Raw genomic sequence first — 6,000 nt, 5'->3', positions numbered from 1 at the left:
CTGGGGGTAAAAATTATCATTTAAAACAAACTTTCTTGTTTTCTTTGGCCTTGCAAAAATAAACCTTTGAAGCATGAAAATGATTGTGTGTGGTTTATTTCCCCCTTTGATTTATGATTTTTTTTACCTATATTATTATTTCACCTTTGCACACAAACAAAACATTTACACAAATATTTTGCACCTGTGTGGGTAAACGCCACTGACTTAACCTTTTTTTTATCCCTTTCAGTAACCAAAAAAGAAAAGAAAAAATCACAATATCTCCTTTTAGTTTAAACTATTAGAAAATATCTACTAGTTTCAAAAGCCTGTTTTACAATATTGGATTAATTGAAGGGTTCACTGTTCTCACGTGTAATACAGGGGCCAGGGGGTCCGTTCTTCGTACGTCGCTAACTCAGTTAGCTGGATTTCATTGTTGACGATTTGGCATGATCTTGGATCGTTTGGTTCTTCGAAAGACATCCTGCACTTGTTATCATAGCAACATGTGCGCCAGTTTAAGCCTGCTCGAGAGCAGGCTTATTTCATGTAAACAAGATTAGATCACGGCTGTATAAGCGGAGGAGATGGGATGTCTGTCGTAGCCATGTCTTGTCCATTTTTACGACAGCAACCTGTTGCGGAAGGTGCAAGAATAATTTCAGAGCTTTATGAATTAATCGCGTATTGCGCAATAGACAGGATCCTTTAGCGCAGCGCAACAGTGTGATTTTGTGACAGAGAGATTTTTTCTTGGTGGCTGTTATAAACAGACAAACATCATTTAACAGTGGCTTTTAAAGAGGAAAAAGTTGTGTTGGAGCTATAAATCTAAAATACTTGTTATTTGTATGATGGTTTGCTTTTTATTTTTATCATATTCAGTAAGAAGTTTTGTTCAGGCTTTTTTATTGGGAAGTTTAGTTTTACTTTGAAAGGCTTGCTTCCTGTCCAGCCGTATATTGTATTAGAAAAAACTATGGATGGATTATCTAGACACGGAGCAATACAGTTTTACCGTGTAAACTGTGTATGACTTGGAAAAGGAAGAACTTCATTTTTTATAGATAAAGAATTTTTTTGGTAAAATTCCCAGTTTGCACGTGTCCTTTACTTCCCACGTCTAAAGAATGACACTGAAATTTTGATCTCTTGACATAACAAGTGCCTTTTTGTGGAGGCTCTGATATAAAAGAACAAAGTAAATATGAAATTATTAAAATGCTAAAATTCATACTGTAGAAAGTAATAGAAACATCTACCATGGACAGCACTTATGCATTAATTTGTCTGCTACTTTTTGCCAACCCTCTCTCCTGGCTTTAGCAGACTTTGAGGTGTTACCTGTCGTTTTAATTAATGACTCAAATTCGGCATAACCTTCCATTAAAAGCTCATGTTCTGCTAGGGAGAAAAACTGTTGGCATTCTTTGGCCATGCTGAACAGCCAATAGCAGCGTTGCTGATCATTGTTTCTACTATCGATACATTTTCCCTTGTAAAGTGACGCATGAACTCAAAGTTATCTCATATAACTCAATCCAGCCATACTAATCATAAACAACAGGTGTGTTGGAAGAACCCAATTAGCCGGATCATGATTAGCCGGATGAAGTCATCTTGGATGTGTCATTTGATCCCGGATGTTTTAAGCAACGTACGAAGAACGGGCCCCTGGTCAGGGAAAGCAAGGAGGTTCTCCAAGGTTGTTTCCAGATGAGGTGCGATATGGAGGACCAATCCTGCCATAATTCAGAAAACATACACAAATAAAGAAAATGACTCAATAAAAAAAAATCATAAATAGAACACATTTATTCAATAGTTGATCAATTAATAAGTTACCAATGAACATTTCTATTTCAATATTTACCGCCCTATTTTGTCTTTTTAACTTTAGTACATGTCGTTTATTTAAGCCACTCGTTTTTATTCATCTGTTTTTCTTGAACACTGTGCATTTATAACAAGTAATTTTTTTCTTTACACCTTTTTAAATAACCAACCCATTTTCAATCATTAATTTTTTGTGAACAATTTATTTTCTTCTACTGTAATTATGAGAAGTGTGTTTTCCCCCACTCCTTTATAATTTAAACCACTTATTTTCAATCATCCATTTTGCTTGAACATTTTATTTTCACATGATTTCCCCCCCCACCTCTTCTATTTAACACTCATTTTCAGTCATCAGTCTTTCTTGAGTCATTATTCACTCTTAGTATATTTACTACATGTTACTTTTCCTCCCCTCCATTTATTTATTTTTTTAAACCAAATATTTATAAAATAAATGTTATTGTCCCTTTAAAATTTACACACTGACATAATTGCACCTCCAATATATCCCTGGGTCATTTTCTTCCCCAATAGATTTCTTCCATCCCTTTTATTACTGTCCCCTCTTTTTCCTCTTGGACTTTTCACACTTTGTCTTTTTATACTCCATCCTACATGCACGACTGTGCAGCTGTAGATGTAAAAACAGAGGGGGCGGTGTTTGGAACAGCGTCACCGCTTCAGCTTGTTGTCTCTTGGCTGAGCTCAAGCCTGTAGGAAGCAGCCTCATTCCTGTGCTGCATGGAAATGTATCCGGGCTGATTTCACTACTTGTATCTACCTTCTACTAACTAAGGCTGCACCTTTTTCAAGGTTTTTAGCTTGCATACAGTACAGACTATTGTATTTAGACATAGATGTGCACTTATATGTGATGCTTTGCTTAGATTGAATCCAATATAAGCCAGACAGGGAGCTAATGCTTAAAGGATTTATTAAGGAGATGATGGGTCATCCAGGCAAAAAACAATCCACAGAGGTACAGAGCAGACATTCAGATAAAAACAAAAGCTGGGGCAGACTCAAAAACAGGTCGGGCAACAGACAGGTAATTTAACGAAAAAACTGAGGCTGGAATGCTCTTACCATGAGCTTGCGAGTAGAGACATTCTGGCACTGGAGACTGATCAGAACAGAGTTTAAATGGATGTGAGAACAGGTGAAACCATTGAGAGTTAATTGCAGGCAGGGTGGAGACTGAACAGGTCTGCTGAGTAGTAATTAGATCAGCTCCAGTGTCAGAAACGTTTTATATAAATTAGGGGTGTCAATCGATTAAAAAAATTAATCTAATTAATTACATACTCTGTAATTAATTAATCTAAATTAATCACATATAATTTTGCTGTAAAAGTATTTTAAATATTTAAATTCAAATGATTCAATGAGTAATCTGTGATGTGTTTGGATGGACCCAAGGACTACCCGAAAACAGGTTAGAAAACTTAAATAGTTTTATTAAGAGGTTGGCGGCGCGGACTCCCGGTTAGTGCGGCTGCACTCAGCTACTGGTGATTCCTGAAGGCAGAGTGGAGAATTAGTGACCAGCGTAGGCAGGCAGAAATGAGAACTAAAAGCTGAGTCACTAACATGGGGTGCGGGATGGTTTGAATGGACAACGTCCCGGCTTTAGGAAGCAGCAGAGTCCGTGAAGGGGTAATCCAGCGTTCTTTGTCCAGGTACGGTCCGGGTCTTGGAGAGGGGGAGATCCGTTCGATCCAGCAGAGGTATCCAAGAGGGGGATCCAGAGGTGGGTCCAGGTCCAGGTCCAGGTCAGAGTCCACAAAGCTTGAACAGTTAAAGGGGCGAGCAATCTCAGTAACTTACAGGCAGGCGAGGGTCAGAAGCACAGGAAGGCAGTCCAGATCTCAGAGACTGATGAACAGGACTCAGGCGGGCAGACAAATCCAGAGAGGGGTCAGACTGGCTCAAAAAACAGGGGCAAAAACAGGTCGACAGGCAGACAGGTATTCAGGAAAGAAGGCTGGAAGTTCTCACCGTGAGGATCAAGACGTTCTGGCACTGGAGGCTGCGACGAACCAAGCTTATAAGCAGGTAGGGCAGAGACAGCACAGGTGTGCTGATTGCAATTAGCAGCTCCAGTACCAGAAACGTTACATAATCAGCATTAGATACATTAAAGTTCAAAAACTATTTTATTCACATTTTATGCCTTCAGACGTTTTAACATGTGTCGTTGTGGCATGTGTGGCACACAGTAATGTAGGGGACACAATGAAAATAAATGAACACTCCCCTCAATATCAACACTTTACAACAGTAAAGTTACGTCCACGCTACTTCCGGTTTACGCCGGTAGGCAAAAGCAGGACTGTTCTCGCCAAACACCGTGACAAAACAGGTAAATTAGAGCGTGCTTTTAGTTTGTTTTCGAAATGTAAACAATGCCTAAGACTTGTGCTCCCGGTTGCACACAGAGGCATTCCAAATCGTCGGATGTACGTTTCTTTCGTTTACCAAAGGACGAAGAAAGAAATGGATATTTTCAATGAAAAAGGACCCAGGCAGACAATCCCAATGGACTGTGGGAGCCATCATACCCCGACAGAATCTGCAGTCTACACTTCATCTCCGGTAAATACAACTTAATTTTGCACTGGTCATTGTTCTGCTTAAATAAATAAAGCCGCAAGCGGCGTCGATCGGCCCTGCAGCCAAGCGCCTTTGTGCACCGCCGGCCGCCAGCCACCGCAGAAGCTGTCACGCATTTTCCCCGCCCGTCCACACGATACACACGTCCACACGATACACACGAACGTGTTGGGCAGCGCTCGCCCACGACTCACAAAAAATCTAGTGCAGATCGGTCGATGCAGCGAGGAGATACAGCCGTTGAATAATGATAATGCTAGATGGTGGAGCCCCTGAAACCACTGGACGGCTACAATTATTTTATATCGGGAAAAAGGCTTCAGCAATGCCCGCGACGCCATGAGGGATTAAGCGGGTCAGAAAATGGATGGATGGATGGATGGATGGATGTTGTTCACACGTTCGTGCAACAGCACAAAGCGGCGTCGGACACAGACCGCATCTCAGCAGAGAGGAAGACCTGCCCAGTAGGTTTAAAAAAAAACATTGTTCACTACGGATTATTTTGGTGTTTTTGTCTTGTTAAAATGGGTGGGGGTGTCGGCAACATTGCAGCGTAAACACAGAAGTACTAGCGCCCGTGAACGGGGGCGTAATGCAGCCGCTGTCTGGAGCAGCAGCCTGCTGCTCCAGACAGCCGGAGAAGCGATCGCCACCTCCCCTCCGCCGCTATTTAAGTAGAACAATGACTAGAGCAGAATTAAGTTGTATTTACCGGAGATGAATGTAGACTGCAAATTCTGTTGTAGTATGATGGCTCCCCCAGTCCATTGGGAGTGTCTGCCTGCGCTCTTTTCATTGAAAATATCCATTTCTTTCTTCGTCCTTCCTCCTTCGGTAAACAACAGAAACGTACATCCAACGATTTGGAATGCCTCTCTGTGCAACTGGGAGCACAACAAGTCGTAGGCATTGTTTAGATTCCAAAAATAAACAAACTAAAAGTACGCTCTAAATCACCCGTTTTGTCATGTAGTAGACGAGAACAGTACTGTTTTTTGCCTACCCGCGGGACCCGGATGTAGCGCTGACGTCATGCGTGAACTACCCTATAGGTAAAGATAACCACCCCCCCCCCACCCACCCACCCCATTCCCAACCACAAACCTACCCCACACAGGTCCGTGCAGTAAATGCATCTTTCTTTTGTGTTCCTGGAATGCTGTGTTTCAAAAACAACTGAAAGCCCAACACATGTTTTTTTTTAATTGTATTTCTTTTAACAAAGTACATTCATAAAAAAGGCCTATTCATAAAATATCCATCCAAATATTTCCATCTTACATGCTACTTTTACTGAAACATCACGGACAGAGGGCTTAGTTTTAAAATTGAGCTGTCATTAGAGCAAATTCATAAAGAATTGTTTTCAACAGCAGACAAACTGAACTAAACAGACGCCAATGTCAAACTGAACTCATATCAACAGGAGACATTAACTGAAATAATAATAAAAAAAAGATAACCTGAATTTAACAGACGTTAACATATTCCATATTCCAATCTACTTTTTAGGCTAATTATACACAATTTAGACCTATTGCTATTTTAACAAACAAGAAT

The sequence above is a fragment of the Fundulus heteroclitus genome, unplaced genomic scaffold (genome assembly GCF_011125445.2).
Source record: "Fundulus heteroclitus isolate FHET01 unplaced genomic scaffold, MU-UCD_Fhet_4.1 scaffold_153, whole genome shotgun sequence".
NCBI classification, from domain to species: Eukaryota; Metazoa; Chordata; class Actinopteri; order Cyprinodontiformes; family Fundulidae; genus Fundulus; species Fundulus heteroclitus.
The sequence above is the reverse complement of the archived record's forward strand: the minus strand, read 5'-3'. Positions refer to the sequence as shown.